The 20,117-nt window shown below is 40.6% G+C and overlaps 1 protein-coding gene across 10 annotated transcripts in view; it reads left to right on the top strand.

Moving 5' to 3' along the window:
• The first annotated feature begins 6,297 nt into the window (after positions 1 to 6,297).
• LOC116947748 (leucine-rich repeat and immunoglobulin-like domain-containing nogo receptor-interacting protein 1) overlaps positions 6,298 to 20,117 on the top strand; it is a 216,156-nt gene continuing 202,336 nt past the window's right edge. For 4 of the 10 annotated variants that reach the window (XM_032964153.2, XM_032964060.2, XM_032963887.2 and 1 more), the window contains exon 1: positions 6,298 to 7,032. The gene's annotated coding sequence lies outside the window, so the exon portion shown is untranslated. The remainder of the gene's footprint in view (positions 7,033 to 20,117) is intronic. The other 6 variants (XM_076065225.1, XM_076065214.1, XM_076065236.1 and 3 more) reach the window with 2 other exon arrangements.

The raw sequence follows: 20,117 nt of genomic DNA, 5'->3' as shown, positions 1-20,117 counted from the left end.
TCAGGTTGCACCTGCAGCAACTAGAGGCACTACCATTTACCACAGTGCAAATAAATTAATTGATAACTGTATTTGAATCAAGGACCTGAATTACACCACATTATCAACTCGCCCATGGGTATGAATTGGCCCACCCCTATGATCTGTGCAAAACCTGATTGTGGAGTTCCTCCACATAACGTTTCATATTAGAATTGTGGAAGAGTCATTTCGCATCAGTGCTTTCATTGTAACCCTTAAAAGTATCCAATATATGCCATAGGTATGTCATTTCTTATGAGAGGTCTCCATTGAAAAATATACTTCGAGCGTCCAATTCATGAAGGAGTTTTGGTCACTTCAGCATGAGCAATCTGCAAAAATGTGGCAAAATGAGTAACCCACATGCTGTAACCTTACTGTGATCTCCTTTAAACTGCTACGCTCAGTGGGAGTTTTACAAATCTGTATGATCCACCATTTCTGTTGCTACTGCTTTTGACGGTTATATATTAATGCATCGTTACACTAGATATTTTTTTCATATAAATGACTGCTTGATTATTGATGACAATGAACCATACAAACGTGGAATTACCACGTTGGAGACTCGTCGCAGATTGATGGCAACGCATTTATTATTACTTGGTAATAACTTCAAAATAAACTGGTACAACAACCACGAAATACATCTCAATCTTCTGTCAACATAAACCTGGTGCCCCAGCGTCCTCATTACTGTCTCTCTATACAACTTCCCACCTGACACCGGGCGACTTCTGCCACTCGCACGCCTGCTCCCTCCCCTCCCCTACTTAGAGTGGACAACCCCCGCTTAACGCTCCCAGCCGAAGAGTTGCTTTTCCTCCCAGCCCTTGCTTCATCTTCCGTCCCACTTTCATCTGCCTCTGTAACACGTTTACAATACAAGTCTCCTTGCTCTCCCTCTCTTCCCCTCTCCCTTGCGCCTGGGTGCGTTTCGCTAATTGTCTTGTCATGGAACGCTTACCCCCTTCACTGGTACCAACCATAGCTCTCCGTTATGAATTTAAATATTTAGCTACACACTCTAGACACGTCCCTCGTTATGCTTATTTTGGACACCCTTCGATGTCTCCCCGTCTGCATGCGCATTTTCTTATAATCATTGAATTATTGCTTCACTGTACACTTCTTATTAAGCATTAATTTTACCCCTCAATGACGTGTACAAACACGCACACATACACATCTACACAAAAATAAAGATAACTCGTTGTGCTTTACAGACTGCAGGGTTAGCACTTTTAGCAAGATAGTACGGTTATAGCTGATGCACGTGGTAGTTCCTCAACTTTGTTATTCTTTTCTAATTAAAATAAAAGCTTACCATTACTCATTTCTAAATTGAAAACTAATTTCTCTAAAAATGTTTTTTGTGTTTAGTTTGTTGTCCTTCCCCCACACTGATTAGCACGGTTGGCAAAATTTTAAAGACATTTGAAAATACAGTTTAATTATATTTTCCGCTGCTGCTGGTGTTTAAAACACTTTGTGGAAAAGTGTGGAAAGTGCTATAGTGTCAATATGTAGTGATGTAAATGGAGTCACTATGGCGTTTAGCGCCAGCTACTGTCACAAGAGTGGAACTGTGTGTCTTGAGCCTCTCACTGGCACCAGAGTAGGTATGGCATGGAAGCGGGCCCTGGGGGGCATGGTTCTGGTGACGGTCAGAGAGAGGGCAAGTAAGGACGTGACAGTCTGGGTGAACCCGAGAGGGCACGTGACTGGGACAGGGTAGCGAGGGGGCCCAAAGGGGGGCTTGAGGGACACGTGATGTTCAGTCGAGAACCTTCTGGTGAAGAGGCCACGCGCGGGAGCATAAAAAGGGAGGTCTGCTGAAATGGAACCTGTCGGTGCTACGTCTCTTCGATCCTCGGTCTTCGGTCTTTACGCTCGGCATCGTGGGTCAGGCAGTGTGTTACTGACTGACCCGGTTATGTAGTTGTGGTCTATTTAAACAGTGTACATTTACGTAGAAACCCTGTTGGGGTGTTACAATAAACGTGTTGCCTCCAAGTTCAAGTGTGTGCCTCCGTGGAACCCACTACAAATATAATAGTGTAACAGGGTGTTGTGATTTTCTAGTACAGAGGAGGGAATTTATGGCTTGACAGTACAAAAAGAGGTTCAGGGTTTTGCAGTTCTGTACAGGTGAGTTTGCTAGTGCAGGAGACCAAACAAGATGCTTCTCACAACCATGTTGATATTGAAAGCTGCCCAAGTTAGTGCTGCAGAGCCTTTCACTGTGTATTACCTGATGCTTCGTGTTAAACTGTGTGACTATACTATGGTTACTTTGATAAATAGTCAAGGCTCCTCTTGGTATATTGTTATTGAGGGATATCAATTACCGGCTTTGTTCGACTGAAGCTCAGCACACAGAGGGATCGGGGGAGGTTTGGACCGTCTAACGCGTAAGAACATTTTACAAAGGTGTGTTCTGTTCATTCTTCGGTAACAACTGTAGATTCTGAATTTTGTTTCCAAAGAAGAGGCCTATCTGAGACAAAGGCAGGGAGCAGAATGTGAAAGGAAAGTAACTATTTTAATTTGATGCAGAGAAAGGTCTACCGTACATCTTTCCCCAATCCCAGCATAACAAAAATTGCACTTCATCCCTGAACATAGAATTATAATTTTAACTATCTAGATTTGAAGATTTTGTGACTGCAGGAATTCATACTCTTTGGTTCTTTCGGTAAAGTCACGTAGGTAGAAAAATAAATAATAAATCACGCCTTTTTGATCATAACACAAGCAATCGTCATCAGGTAGAAAGATACAGCAGTAGTACTGCTGTATCTTCTACGTGACTTTACCGAAAGAACCAAGAATATGAATCCCTGCAGTCACGAAAGCTTTAAATCAAAAGAAAGGGCTGTTGCAACAAGAGGTTATATAGAGGTTTGAGGTGGGTGTCACCCAAGGGTAAGTAGGGGAGGTCAGAGATGGAAAGGAGTCCCGTTGCCGTACACAAGCACAACAGCTGCGTTAAAGGAGAATTAGCATGGTAATGTAAACGAGTACAATGGGAAATGAGCCCCGTCATCGCACATGAGCAAAGTTGCCGTACGCGCGCACGCACAGCAGCTGTGTTAAAGGAGAATCAATGCGGTCTATTTAACCAGTGTACATTTACGTAGAAACTCTGTTGGGGTGTTATATTCCCATTTGTACTCGTTTACATTACACTCGTGTACATTAACATGCCAATCCTCCTTGAATACAGCTGTTGTGCTTGCGTACGGCAACGGGACTACTTTCCATCTCTGACCCCGCCTACATACCCTTGGGTGACACCCACCTCAAACCTTTATATAACCTCGTGTTGCAACAGCCTGATGACGATTGCTTGTGTTGCAATCGAAACGTCGTGATTTATTATTTATTTTTCTACCTACGTGACTTTACCGAAAGAACCAAAGAGTAAATTGAACTATGTTCACAGATTGGAGAAATTGCTGACAACATCCAGTCAGTGTGGCATTCCAATTATTTCTGAAGTTACATCTGCACCACATCAAGCATGTGGTATGGGATAAGGAAGTAAAAATATCCTGTACAACAAAGGGAGAAAGCTCACCCAATATTTAACGTGTATCTCCATGGGATATGTAAAGGAAAACCTACAGTGCGAAAAAGTTCAACATACATACATTTGTAGCATCTCAGGACTTCTTCGCGTGCCATTCAGCACATCATACGTAACTTGAGGTGCACCATACCAAGAACAGCACATCGTGGTTTAGGGACGACTCATAATTGACGTGAAGCCCTGTCACTGATTTGGTTTGGTCAATTAATGCAAAGGTTTATTCTTATTTCCACAGTTATTAACAATTGATCTTTGATATATGAGAACAATTTTCAGAAGTTTGGATTTATTGTAATGAACTCAACTGGTAGATTTGAAATGAATTTAATACAATACATTTAAATTGCTATGTAGAGCATATATAATATTTAATTACAAGCAAAAGGGGGAGATCAGCATGACTAATGCCACTTTTAAAAAGGAGATCTGGATACACATACAAATAACTTAATACAAAAATTGGTCAATGCATGAAACAACAATAGAAATGTACAAAACAACTATTGCACACAAGTAGAGGCAAACAGTGCATACAACAAACATACCAAATATATAACATGTAAAGTGTAAGACGAAAATACATTTTTAAAAATAATGATTATAACGTTTTTACCAAATATATTACAATAGGCTGAATATGTAATTTTTCATCAGTATTAGGTTTACAAAATATGCTACAGTATAATTTCCTGCATTTTTCCAAAAATTGCAATAATGATTTCCAATAAGGACTCAGTTATGTGTAATGAAATTTACCAAGATGGTAGAGATGGTAAATGTGGTGCATATGGAGTATCATTTCATGTATGAGTATTTTAAAGATGTAATGTGGAGTTTTTTAAATTTATTATTGAGATATGACAAATAAATGCTAAGCATTGTCTCGTTGTATGGATTTTCCTGTGGATTTGGAAATGTGTTGACTGGTGGTGTAGATTCTGCTATATGCCTTGTAAAACAGACTGGACAGGGAACTTGTATTCTCTGCGTCAAATACAAAAAACCCAATTAAGAATAGAAGATCACGGTAAAGGACAAAACATTTTTGATCGAGGAAGAAACGGAAGGCAGTATAAAAAGGATCAAAGCTCTGTAAACTTGCAATGAGATACAATTTGTATTGGATTGATAAAAAGCTGTACATTACTATTGCTGTAAATTATAACTATTAGTACGTTAAAATGTATTTGTATCGAATCAGCTTTGAACAGATGTTATTATGCATTATATATAACACTTTTACGATTTATTGAGAGTATTAAATATTATGGAGTTCGATATTATTTTAAAGGTTGTCTATATTGTTTGAAAATCTCTTGAATTACAAATAAGGTATTTATGCATTCATGTTTAATGTAATATAATTAACCTTTAATTTAAACTGCATCTTTATTCTGACATTGTTATACTGAGCAGTTCTCTCTCTCTGCTCAAGCAAATTGGCATTGCAGTAGTAATGGCACATCGTGCATACATTAAAATTCAATTTCAAATGACCAATGCACAGAGGCTTAAAGAATAGCATTCAGTACTGTGCAATGCACAATATAAGAGCTGCATGACAAGAAGGGAGGTTGACGGAAAGCAGCTGGAGCCAACAGACTTCCATCACCCCGTCAACAAATATATAATAAATTAGATGGGTGCGATGCACGAAGTTAAACGTTAACTCTTCAGTTGTAACCAATGTGCTCATCAATGATGGGAATCTGCTGTTAGTATAAGTATCCTTTCATAAATTCAATAGAACGTGACGACAAATTGAGCTCCCTTGAATTACCTAGTCAATAATTATTGTACATGAGTGCAATGCTATTATCAGCTAAATTAATATGCAGCTTTTAATTCTTGTCGGCTGCGCTGATCATACTCAAGTAAGTGTAATGGTGTTTTAATAAAGAACACAAAATCTTGAAAAATAATATCACGTATGATAGTGTAAATGTTATTTTCTGGCATGAAATGAATACGCCTGAATTTAATGTAGCACTCGTGATACTTTACATTTGGAGTTTTTTTTATCCCTATCTTTATGAAATACACCTTACATCTTACGTTTTAGTAACAAATGCTATGCCATATCCAAAAATGTGCAGGGAAAAAATGCGTAAGGAAGGAATCATGTCATTGACGTGTAACTGGGGCGTGAGTCCGATTAATGTAGCTCTTACTGGCAATGCCTGTAAAAGGTTAACGACAGAGTAGACCCGTATTGCCTATTGCTCTTCACCCTTGTAATTGCACCGTTTGGAGTGGTGAGGCCAATAGAGGTGAAATTGAGGGGGCACGCGCAAAAACGATGTTGTTATTTTTACACAAATTTTGTTTGATTCCTTATCCCTTTAACATCAATTTTTTTGTAAACAAACAAAAAACATCACGTTACACTCCCTTGTTGCGCGCGTGCGTTTTTTTTTAAATCTCACAATACATGAGAAACCTTAGTCAACGACCGACCACAAAGGGCCAAGCGAGCAAAAGTCGAAGCGAACCACCGCGACCGCCTCGGTGTTCACCCCCGAGCCCCCTTCGCTCACAACGCCATGACGGCATTCGCGACTCTCGCATACCGATGCTGCTACACGCCGATATATGACTCCACCTAACACACCACCACCACCCCCTACCCCAACCACGATGGCAAGATACAAACATTATCCTCTTCATCGTCCACCGCCGCCGCCGCCACTGCCCGTGATGCGGCCAGACAGCAAATAAAAAGGCAGCAGCGGCTGCGGCTGCTCTCTGCCAAGCCCCTTGGGAGGGGGGGGAAAGGGAAGGGACACGCGGTGCCGGCAGGACACACAACAGCCCCGAATCGCGCAGCAGCAGCAGCGAGCACGCAGCGCAGCAGCGCAGAGCGTTTCGGTCAGGCGCGCAAGAGCCCTCGCTGCTCCGCCGTTGATGCAGTCTACATCATTGTGAACAAGACTCACTGCCACGCGCCGCGCCCCTGCCCACGTGAACTCATTAGCAGCCGGACAAACAAGGAGGTTATTAATCACCGAGCGGCGGGATAAGTGCGGACGGGCTGGGGGCAACGGTGCGGGGATGACGATGATGGTGGTGGTGGTGGTGCCGGTGACGACGATGATGATGATGGTGGTGGTGCCGGTGACGACGACGACGACGACTCGGCAGTGGGCGAGGGGCATCTGCGCTGCGAGTGTCTGAAAGTGGCGAGCGCCCTGACAGTGAATCAAGGCGGAGGAGGAGGCGGAGGAGGAGGCGAAGGAGGAGGAGGAGGCGGCGACGGTGGCGGCACACAACCACGTGGCACCATCGAAAGCGCTCTACAACGGAGCTTGTCCCCCCACCCGTCGCCCCTCTAGCTTCCACCACTACAAAAAGCCTCGCTCGTCGGGCGCCTAGCGGGTTTTAAGGATTAAAGGGGGGACCGGCGGAGCAGGACTGGGGTGAGTTGCAACTTCTATTTGCCTGCCGTACGGAACGATGCGAAACGGAGCTTTATGTGACAGCTATATAAGCAGTGTTCTTCAAATGATTGCATGTCCTGCTGTTTTTTTATTGAATGGGAAACTTTAGTTCTCCCATCGACGGGCTTTCTAAAAAAAAAGAAACTAGATATACCGTGTACTGTTATGAGAAAAAAATATTTAACGATTCCAGTTCGATTTTCCTGTTATGTAAGTTCTTACATGGACATAATGTCTAAATCCATTTACGTGTAACAAAAAAATTGCATTCGTAGATTACATATATACAATACGGTATTTAAATAAAAGTAGGTGAGGAATACATTTAAAAAAAATCGCGAGTGTTTGATTTGATGAATTGAAAGAAATAATAGTAACAGTACCAAACATAAAAAAAAACTTATTTCCCACGAATCGCGATAAACTTGCGCTCGCTGGTGTGGAGATTGCATTAAAAAGTGCCACTTGTGTTGGGGTTTTTTTTCTCTCTCACACAGTATCTGAACTCCCTCTTTAAATGACATTGTAATATTTTGTCGTGAGGGTTAAAACGGGCATAAAGGGGGATTAAAACCAGCGTCTGCTATGTGGGATCGTTGCCATGCAATTTAGAAAACTCGTTCTCTTTGTCATTCGCCTCTCCTACAGCGCTGTGGTGTTGAAGCACCTTATCGGCTATGATGTGTTGCTGGCTGCGGGGCAGGGTGTTAAGTGATAAACTGACCTCTTGCCCATTTTCACGTATTACATTCCCTACTGAGACTATAGCAAGGCTACAAGGCAAAAGCATGCAACCACCCCTCGACATCCCACCACCACCCCCCCCCCCCCCCATAGTTTGACCAATAATCCCAGACTGTTATCCCCACTAAACGGGAGTGCTGGAGTGCAGCTGATGTACACGGATCAGGAAACTGTACTGCGGAAGCTGTCTTATAAACTCGCAGCAAAATGAATTTTTTTTCTCAAATCAGACAAATGTAAACTAATTCTTGCTGTAAATGACATAAAGCGGATTATTCTAACATGCATAGCGTCAACGTATAATTATTTACCCCCATTCTTGTTTTAAACGTACACATTACATACTAGATTTTCAAAAATTAATATCGTGATTAATAAACATTTTCACTCAATGTGCCACCATCTGAGAGAAACCGCGATAGCCTCGGTTATGTATAGCACGTAATTTGTTAAAATATAGAACTCGGCAGACAGCAGTTATACATGGAAGGAGGGGGGGATGAAATATGGGATGCTATAATTGGTGTTCCTACCGCTCTGACCTCATCTCATCACAAACCCCCTCCAACACACTGTCCACTCTCTCTAGTCGACGCTTCCTTCTCCGTTAAACCGAAGGCAATGGGGGTGAAAAGGTGGGTTCTATCAAGTGATACAGATTGGCAGGATGAAAACATTTCGGAGGCGGTGCAAGATGAGAAGAATGAAACGACCACTGAGCAGCAGGGATTAAATAAAAGGGAGTGATTATAATTATGAAAGGAGTTGGTCAAGGGAGTAAAAAAGAGGTCGTAGAGGCTAGAAAGGCATGAACGGTTTCAACATGATGATGATACGTTTGTAGCTGATTCATCAGTGGACACAGATTTAACAACTTAAAAATAATGGTAACTCATAGACAATGTTTTGGCATTGATAATGTTGCTCATCAAAGCTCATTAAATTGAACGAATCTTAGTTTATATTACGTATCGTATACAGGCAACTATGGAGTATATTTTTTTTATTTGTAACATATATGTATATTGAAAAAAATGCAGCGCTATGAATAATTAAATATTGAAACACATTAGCAAATGACAATGCATTTAACATACGTACAGACAATACACCTCACTACATCAATCCTTTGTTTATCCGTTTACACTTTAGAGCAAATGCCGTTAGGGCGCACCCTATTACACCTGGTATGTCACATTATGGGGTGGAGTTGCTGGCAACCAGCAGAATCGCCTTTGTCTCCTTCATGCAGATGTTTAAGTCATGCTACAATAGGCCTAGGACATATTCAAATAGCATGTTCCGGGGAGTAACCAAGGAAACTAGCAAAGATAACCGGGATTGTAACTTAGTATGCTCACTACAATATTTTACCTTGAGACCAATATCTGCCTTTTAACCCACAAGTTGGTGGTGTTTATTGTGCCAGACTAAGGGTACCTTGTTGCCACATCGAGTGGCAATGATTCCAGGGCAGTAGCCAGGTGAGATGTGCGTGGGCAGCGGATGGAGTAGGTCGGTAGATGTTGGCTGCAGCATGTGATCTGCTAATCGAAGGTCTTTGGGGAGAGAGGAGAGTCTTGCTTCCAGAGGGGCCGCTGCTTTTAGTAAGAGGAAGCAGTGGCGATGTATCTGTAAGGTTTGCTGACATTAAGTGTCAAGAGAGCCTCCGGTGTTGTGGATAAACATTTTGGGGTTTGCTGGCAGATGCACCACCTGTGTGTTATAGCATCCTAACAGTTTGCATGTTGTTGTGAACATCACTACTTTACCTCCTGTTGTTGCTGCTACGCCTACCAGATGTCCAATAGCATCATTCGCAAGCTTCCTCCACAGTAGTTGCTACCAGGTAAAAGTAAATATAGATCCTCCATATATACCAAATCCGGCCACCTCTGGCATGAGGGGTCTTTATTTATCCTTCGTATCCAGCCAAACATTGGCAATGACCCAGCGAATGCAACCTCCGTTGCAAAAGTACAGCGATGATGGGACTGTTAAACTAATTCCAGTATCTGTGAGCTCCTCACAAGTCCAACCTTGAAAACACAGACCCTGGCTATGATCCATAGCTTGAATGTTTTAAGACAGAGCAGATGCTTCTGTATTGGTCCAACATTTCCAAACTATAGATAAAAGATGGAATTATCATTGGCAGTATAAACAAGCTTTGTTTGGATTGACAATCCAGATAGCTTTCACGCAGCATTGCACAGTCAATGAAATAATTCCAATCCTCGACTCATTCGAAATGAAACCTCGATTTCCAAACCACAGCTAGCTGGGAACACACTGCTTCGTTGTGGGAATTCATCCACCTTTTCACTCACAAAGAATAAGAAATACAAAAGTAAAAGTCAGCGTTGTGTTTATTAATTATTTCAGTATTAACTATAAAAAATAGGACATCAATGCATGTGGTAAAAAGGGTTTGTAAATTTCCATCAAATTGTATCAGTGTGCATTTGGCCAAAAGTTTAATATTAAATTTTAATGTAAAATGTCGTATATGAATAACAAATATTAGTGTATTCTAACATGTACTCTTCAAAAATAAATAATTTTTCTCGGCTACTTTTAAAAAGTGAATACCACTTCATCTTCGACATTAATAGGACATATAAACTAAAGTTTCATCAGCATTTGTAATTTTAGATTTGGAAAATTACTTTTTTGTTCTGTTATGATTTTAGATTGAGATTACCTTGTATGGGGGAAAAACAATACTTGAACAATTGAAATGCATCATATTTAAAAGGTTGAACTAGTTTTGACATATTTAGCAATACATATTTTAAAATTTCGAGGTAGCCAAGTGCCTCAGAGGTTAGAGCGTTGAGCTGGTACCGCTGAGATGCTGGGTTCGAAATCAAGACAGCTTGCCTGTAATCAAAACATGCTTTCAGGTGTAGTCAGTTGATGGGCTCAGTCTGGCCACTAATGACTACACGTACCAGAAAAAAACATCCCATAAAATGTTGTCCTGTATTTACATTGTTAAAATTCCACCTCCCGAGAATTAAAATAGCAGTTTGACTGTGAGCTGAGTAACATTACTCTCATATGGCAGTGCGTCGGAAAGTGCTACCCCTTATTGTTTGGAATAGAAGTTACGTGAAGGAATCTCAGATGTAGTTATGTACTATCCGCTTCCATGGGCCATTCTATTAAACACACAGCTGCATCACTCTGCGAGAGAACGGAATGCCTACATGCTCTATCACATGATGCCAAGAGCACAATCGGGGTACAATTCTGAAAAAGATATAGTTACATGTAAATATTACAAATTCAAAACCACAATTTTGTGCGCATGCATGTTTATGTATATTGCATGACATGAGTAGAAATGACATGAATACATGTATAACCTTTTAAATTGTACAATTTGCATAATGATGACCTACACGCCTTTGTAATTAAAAATATGTCTGCTTCAAATTAGATCTGCAATGTATGAGACAAAGTCTTGACAAATAATCATATATGTTCAGTATAAGTACTGTACATACTATCAAAAGTATACACTATTCATACACATTAAATTCTGCCATATATATTATTTAATTGCAATGTCATGGATTGATTTAGATTTTCTAATTATGAATATTCCTTGATAATTATTTCCTCTTTATCGTGGTAATTTACATGCCATTTAATTTAGTATATTCAAGATAGTATGTTTAAAAAAATGCCAAATCAAGTAAAACGTATTATTAGGTTTGTAGTAAGAAATCTTATATTCTGTATAGTGCAGAGTATAGTGTCACGGTTTTTCAGGAGCACCCACTACAATATCACATTCCATCTCTTCAGTGTAAATTCATTGATAATTGTATCTTGCTATTTTAGTGTTCCCGCTGTATTTAATACCTAATATGTTACAAAATAACTAATGGTGAAATATTAGGTCATAAAAATGTGGGTATGAGATCATGCATTGTGTTGTCCACAAGGGGTGCATAACTTAAATTAGAGCTGGATCATTACTCAAGTTACTTAATTACTCACGGATAATTAACTCAGCAGGGGATTTTGTATTCATGTGATCAAGTTGTGTCTCATGATATAATCATGACAGTTTGAAATACAAATTATGTCATGATGTATGGAGTTTAAGTAATTTTACTCTTGCTTACTACCACAATCCTGTGTATAATGTGGAGAAAAAAACATGTATTTAGGTCAAAACAACGTAGAGTAATACCTCAATTTAGTTTCGCATTTTTACGTCATTTCGCAAATACCTCGACCTGATTTGCGTTGCCTCAACCCAGACTTACGTTGCTGACAGGATCCGTTCTTTGTCGTATCCACCGCCTCTGCCTTCACCTCCACCTACCTTGTACACAAACCACTGTACAATATATAATTTATGTAAAGTATTTTGGTGATTTGGAAAAATTGTTTTGATTTACGTAATATCAAGATTCGTCGCACCGTTCAGGACCGCATCCCCAATGTAAAACCGGGGTATTGCTGTAGTTAGAATTAAATAACACGTTGCATTATAGTTATTTTTTTCTTGCTTCGTGATATATTTAGAAAATTTTAGTATAATTCTTGTGTAGCATCGTATTGAAACGTTACCATTTGCACTTATGCCCACATTTTGTTTCACTAACATAATTTCCAAATATTGAGCATTAGTATTCATATGCCATGATTTTGATAACGAAACCGTGTATCATTCTGGATATGAAGTATATTATTTGAATATACGTCAAGGGTTTTACATAAAGTGCATCTTTGAGAAATATAATCACACTTAAAAATGGATCTAAATATATACATTACTGGATTTTCACAAGACCAGCTCGAGTTTTATGAGTTAAAATACATGATTGTAGCCTTTCATACACGTGGACAATAGCTGTAATATTATGGCAGCTTCTAAAGGGTACCAAGAGCAAGTTGCGAGGGTTAGTGCGGATAACGTCCCTCTAAAAAAAAGCATGACTGACCAATTAGGACATACTGTAGATTCATTGCTGTACTACCCATTCATAAATTAAGCCTCTTAAACCCTACTTCCATGTGTTCGAATGCAATTTTCTATGCATGCCCATGCCATGCCTAAAGTGTGTTTTATAACATTTTTAAAACCACCGTTTTAAGATGTGAATCACATTTAGGCAGATGGCTTGATAATGAAAATACTGTTGGTAAATGTACGCAGTTCCAAAAGTGAAAAAAGTGACAAATTAATCATTCAAAAGAGGCTCATTTATATGTTTTTTGGTTTGGCCTCATTGTCATTTTATACCAAAATTTTTGTCAACCCTCCTCCACCTGAGAATGTTGTCGCATTTACAAAAAAAATTACGAGCCAAAATTTGTTTACGTTTTTGGCCAATAAAACTCAACAGTGGCCTAAGATTTTTCATGACTGAATTTAACATCAACATACGACTGTTCGCTTAAATTGCATTGAGCTTCATCAGGTAAAAAACTTGAAAATTAAGTGACATTGTATGTTGACCTTAAATTCAGTATCAGTCTTAAGTAACCAGTGAGCTGTATTGGGCAGAATGTGATCAATACGTTGGAACATACAAATCATATATTTGTAAACGTGACAATCCTGTTGGGTGGTGGAGGGTAATGACAATAATGTTGACATAAAAATACGATGTGGCCGAACCCAAAAACAAATATGGATCATTGTATTGGAAACAATACCTACATTTTAAGTTAAATAAATACTGCTGATAAATATGCATCTGAAACAAATTTAAAGATTCATATTTGTATATAAGTGGCAGACACAATTGCATAGGTTTTGGTCTGATGGGACCTAATCATGTAGGATCCAATACTGTAATGATATGAATCTTATTTATTTTTTATATTGGATCCAATCCATGCATTTTCATGTAATTGCTCAGCAGCAAAAGCTAATCTGGATTGGCTGGCTGGGAACTGATAATAATTACAGTACAGAATACTACAATAACATTGCACAATTACATAATACTGTATTAATTAACTAAGAAAATGTGTTATATTTTATTGAAATAATAAAAACATACATGCGTGTTTAAACACTCCTGACAGCCAGCATTGCTGTAGTGCCATAGAACAGGTTGTGAGACTCTACCCCCTATAGAAGAATAAAGATCTTGGGTTCAAATACAGCCTGAGGCATATGCAAACATTTTTTTCAAGCATAAAAACTACTTTTCCATATGCTGTTATATATTAATAAACATAAAACAATATAATTTTTTTCATACCGGTAAAAAAAACTATTGTTATATGTTTCTCAGACATTCAGTGAGATACACAAATGTGTGTTTGTGTTCTGAATACCATTTTGTATACTGTATATACAAAAATATTCCTCTTCAATCAACTAATCAAACTCCATCTCATCAGTTTAACACGTAGACTTTCGTGACCAATATCATCCATAACAGAGGTTTTTTGGGTTAGATCGCGTAAAAATCCATCTGATCAGGTGGTTCACGACAGGACAGTCTTACCATTCTATATGATGCACATATCCATAATTATATGTATTTAAAATCATCAGATCTTATTCCAACCATACCAATGGTGCAGCCCTTGCATGTTTACTATTGTTATATTCTATGGGTCTTTTGGTGAAGAAGATTGCTTGTGTTGTGATCGAAACGTCGTGATATTTTTTTTTATTATTTTTCTATCTACGTGGCTTTACCGAAAGACCCATAGAATATGTATTCCTGCAGTCACGAAAGCTTTAAGTCAATGTTTACTATTACTTCATTTTATTCAGGAGCCCAATACAACACACAAACATTCATGAGGGGACAAACGCAGGTCACGAGCGAGTGACAGACCCGGGGCTAAACATCCTCAAATTAGGGACTGGTCAAAGGCACCTGGGCTCACTGTACTACCACCGTAGGGGCAACGATCGGCAGCAGGATATGTCGGGGGAAGGGGGAATGAAGGGGAGGGGGGAATAATGTAATAAAACAGAACCGGAAATAATATAACATAAACATGCCGTTTGATTTTACAACTATTGTATTGCCCCAGGCTCTATGGTCGTCATATGTTTTCAGAGATGGTGTAATATCAAGAGTCCATCCCCTCTACCCCGGTTCCTAATTTATCCGTAGCATAAATGGGAACCACCTGGCCACATGTTTCTGTTCCTTCCATTTTAGTTTACAGCTGAGGTGTTCAATTCCTGCCAGGGCAAGGAGAGTACTGTGCCAAAGTCTGCAGGAGAAGGGTTCATGTTTTTTTTTCCCCAATTGGTCAGGATGGGTTTCCTTGCTACGATGTGGAAGGTTTGAAGTAGAGCGTGCTGGTCAGGTAGAACTAAATTTGAGAGAGACAAAACACAGATACGGAGACACAGACAAACACACAAGCAGAGAGAGACAACACAGAGACACGCAGAGAGAGACACAGCATAGACACACAGACCCAATGCCTCTGTGTCGAGGTCTTAAATAGAGAGAGAGGGGGGGGGCAGAGAGAGAGAGAGGTGGGTCTGCTGGAGCAGCTGCTGGGGCTGAAATTAGCATGTCAATGAAAGACCCAACAAGACTTGTACATTTTAGAGAGTGTTGTGTGGAAATCCACCCCAAGGTAGCCGGGGGAGAGAAAGAGTGAATTGACCTATGAGAGCCTGGTAAATTTTAGAGAGAGAAATAGGCCGTTTGAGAAAACAAACTTAGCAATATTTTTGGAAATGTAATGCAATGCAACACAGAGAGTCGGCTAACACACAGTTAACGCATAGCCTGGTTGATTATGATCTCCAAAGATTCCAAAATTTGAAGTTGTGTGAATTTGACAAACAGAGACAGAGAGAGAGAGAGAAAACAAAACTTACATCCTCAGACACACAGAGACAGAGAAAACACAAACTTACATCCTCCCTGTAGAGGTGGTTCAAACTTGATTTGAAGCTTTCATGACTGCAGGAATTACTCTTTGGTTGTTTCGGTAAATTCACGTAGAAAGAAAATAAATAATAGAATACGACAAAAGTGGCTGAGCTCTGTGCCACATATCCGATTTAAAATGGTGTGTAATGTCGCTGTAGAATTTGAAAATGTCCAGGCATCTCCAGAACGCATGTAGGTAGGTCTGTATCATGCCCTGCAGGCATTTAGGGCAGTCTGTAGAAGAATCGGTGAATTTGGCCCTCCTTTCATCAGGTAGGACCCATGCAAGAATTTTAACTGGATAAATTTCAGCGGCAGAGACCTGGGGCCTACTGCTTGCTAGTTCTGGGCTTCATCTGGAGTTCCTGTACATAAATCAGGTGATGGGGTGGGTGCGGTAGTCAAAATCCTTGTCTGGGACTTTGGTGATGGCGTCCCTGATCTGTAAGTATCTAAAGAAATGCGTCTATGGGATATCATGGTGTGCCCATAGCTGCTCAAATTATAACATCTTCCCTTCCTTGGTCAGGTGGTCTCCCACCCTTTGCAGGCCTGCTGCTTTCCAGCTAGGCCAGTGAATCCCCATGCCTCCTATTTTCACAGAAGCATTTCCCCACAGAGCGGATCACCTGTGTAGAAAGGTAGAGAATGAGATACGCCTGTCTTTGCACACCCCCAAGGTAACAGAGATTATCCACAATAGTTTAATGCCCCGGGGATTATCTTCCGTAGAGGAGAAGGCGATCCTGGCCAGCGACCATGGGGTCACGGAATCTTCTTCCCATTCTTTTCCTGTCCATTTGCTTTGTGGTACTTCAGAAAGTCTGGGAGGGCCAGACCCAATTCTCTCCGAGGTAGGGTAAGGGAGTGGAAATGTATTCACGCTCACTTGTAGTTCCACATGAAGGAGGCAATATGAGAATGGAGTGTCTTAAATAACGTACTTTGGATACAGGTGGGGATGATTCGTTAATGGTAGAGGAGCTTCAGCAAGACCATCATCTAGACTAGGTGAGCCCAATTGTGGAAAGAAAGAGGGATATCTGCCCATGCCCTGAGGTCAGGTAATAATCTCCTGAAGCATTGGGAGGGGAAATTTTTCATGAACAGTGAGAAGGATGAAGGGACTATCACCCCCAGGCTTGTATGTTTATTTTTAAAAACACTTGCCCATAGAATGATTTGTTTTTGTTAAATGTTGAATGACAGGCCTGTGATCATTGTGAAACATGTTTTGCCATAAAATTGCTCAATTAAAGCAATGTGCAAAATAGTATTCCGACAATAAAAACAAATAAACAAAAGTGTGAATGCCTAATAGTTTTTGACATTGCTGTGAATCTCATCTTGGATAATAAAAACGCCTAGTTATAATATTCAGCCATTTATCAATCCACTATTTGAAGGACTCTCCATGACGTGTCAGTCATGGGGGGTTATTTGGACATACTTCAATATGCTGGTCAATGCAGTTTGGTGGTGAAAGGGTGTCCAGGACTGGTTCAGATGTCACTTGCCACTAAATTTAGGCATGGCTGGGAATTAAACTCAGTTTGTCGGCTTTATAGCACAGTGTGCTAACAACCACAGCATAACTGCTCCCTCACCTACTTTTTATTGTGGCCTAAATGTACAATACACATACATTTTATGGTATTAGCGCACGCAGTACACACACAATGTTGTCCCATGCCCGACCGCATAGCCGTATATGAGTGAACTCAAACCGCAAAAAGTAAATTTTGGGTAGAAAGTTTCCGTGCATATATGCGAAATCGCACACCCAAACCTGCATAAAGTGAGCGAAACCTGTATTGCTTTCCATCCAGCAGTGAATAGATAATGGCTGATGATGAATTAAGCATGTATTTTGTATTTATGATATTCACGTAATTGTCAATTTATTTAATTGAAACTCCGCAGTTTGAATTAAATTGCTTATGCAAATACAGTAAAAGCAGATTATATGTCAAATCCAATTGCCACAGCTGTACTGCCATCTATTACGGAGTACAGGGAAATTTGTTATCTGCATTCCATTGCTTGTTTGGATCGTGTAAGAAAATGTAATACTTTAATGGCGCTGTACGTAACTACGCATTTTATGCTGGAAATAAGTAGGAAGCATTGAAAAGTTAGCCAGGTGATGAGTTTAACCATGACAAATATTCATCCGACACCAAGACTATAGTTTTGTAAGGCAAAAGAGTCATTCATTGCACACAAAGAAGGTTGTCCTAAAATTGTTAATTGTATAATTCGATAGTTATCCCTATAATTAACAAGGAGCAAATAAGGGAATAGCCAGATTATTATTTTGCTAAACATTAAAAGTGGTTGAACATGTAAAAAACATTGTTTTCATCTGATTTCACTCTCATCAGCCCTGATCTATTCACGGATGATTGAAGGCCTTTCCACATTGCCAACATTTATCACAATTTTGAGCATGAGCTGATCTCATGGCTCCTTTTCAATGGCAGCCATCCTCTTAGGTGTGCTCCTTACTTTGGCTGATATTCCACAGTCTTATCAAACCCTCTCGCGATATCTACTACCAAAACCCACTTAGATTTTATTAACAGTTAGCAAGCCTATAATTTGCAATCCTTCCAGTGTAATTACCAGCATGCATCTTTATGCACAGTTCAGCTTTTATTCTGTTTTATTTGTCAGTGTCCATTGTTATGACCCATTTTATAGCTGGCAGTATGCACTGATTGAAAACTTTCTTCTTCAGACTCATTGGTATGCTCCTTTTCATGATCAAAGGCACTCCATCCTGTTTTCACTCACCTCAATTTCAAATAATTATATTTGGGTCCAACTTCAATACAAATTCTGTTGACTCGTTGTGTCTCTGCAAGTTTGCTTATTTGAATCTTCGTCCTCACTTTGGGATATACAAGACTGAAAAGGCAAGAGAAAGGTGGAGACAGTGCTTTATATGGACAGTCCTCGACCTACAAATATAATTCGTTCCTGGGATCCGTTCGTAAGTCGAACGGTTCATAAGTCGAACCACTAGAATGTATTTAAATACCCACACTGTCAAGTGTTTTAAAACGTATTATGGTTAAACTAAAAAGGGAAGCATTGTTAAACTCATAAATAAGAAATTTTGTACACTTGCATGTAACGGTGTACAAAGTACTATATAGTAAATAAAGCATAAAATAAAGTGACATAAATAGAAACATTGGTTTTATTTTTGCTTACCTTGGGTCCTGATTCTGGCTTGCTTGTTGAAAGGGGCGCAATGAGTAACCACAATTCTACACACACACACGGGGCAGTGCGCGCCCACTCATATACACACACAGACACAATGACAAAGACATACACAGGGTCACACACACAAAGACACGCACACACGGGGCTGACGCGCACACACACGCATCCACTCCAATGACAATGACCCCCCGTATAGCCTTAATAGGCTGTTGGGGCAAGTGCTGTGAGCGAGTAGTGCCTATGAAGGCCGTCACAGCACATAAGGCGGTGAGTGGCTAGCACCACGCTCGGCTGCCTTTGTCTCCCCAGTGGTGATGTTTACACACCGCACCAGGTACTCATTTGAGGCTGAGTCGACTTAGGAGAGGCCCAGGACCAGTTCAGATAATTGTCACCAGTGTTGGCCGTGAGCAGAAATCAAATTCAGGTCGCTGGTTTCGTAGCACAGCGCGCTAACCGCTAGGCTACCGCTAACTCACACTCACTCACAACAGCCATAGCCATTCACCACTAAGTGGCGGTTACATCACCACGGCGCTTGTGCCAGGTTATGTTCATGTTAAGGCCACGTGAAGTGTCAAACGCCCGCTGGCAGGAGGTCACGGGACAGACCCAAATGCCATGGGTTGACTGACCGATGCACCACCTGTGCCCCCTACTGTGCCAACTTGCTCCGGCACTCCGCTCGTTGTTGTGGGCATCGCTCCTCCGCCCTCCGTTGTCGCTGGAGGGCGACTGCCTCCAACTGCCCAATAGTAGCCTTCACGAGCCTCCTCTACAGAGGCCGATCTTGACATCACTGGTACCAATTAATTATCGGCAAGTCCACTCAGCTCCACATCCTCTTGTACCACATCAATCCATCTATTCTCTAGTCCGTGCCACGCCCATTTAGCCCCTCTATCTGACCGAACAAAAGCTGTTTAGGCATTCGGTGGCTGGGCATGTGGGCTATATGACTCAACCAATGCAGCCTTGCCTGCCAGAGGAGTTCGCTGATGTCCACATCTTTCAAAGATTTGCGAGCTGCTCACACAAGCCAGCCTGGTTAAACCCAGGATGGATTGTAGGCAGGTCAGCCTAAATGTTTATAACCGGCGAAGATGTTCCAATAGGGGGGTACACGTTTCGCAAGCATAGAGAAGGGAGGGCAAGACTCTGGTTGAGAAGACGCAAAGCTTTGTGTGGAGAGACAGA

This window comes from Petromyzon marinus, chromosome 1 (assembly GCF_048934315.1).
Source record: "Petromyzon marinus isolate PM22_M1 ecotype Great Lakes invasive population chromosome 1, UKy_Petmar_22M1.pri1.0, whole genome shotgun sequence".
Classification (NCBI taxonomy): Eukaryota; Metazoa; Chordata; class Hyperoartia; order Petromyzontiformes; family Petromyzontidae; genus Petromyzon; species Petromyzon marinus.
This window is presented reverse-complemented; position numbering and strand designations above follow the sequence as displayed.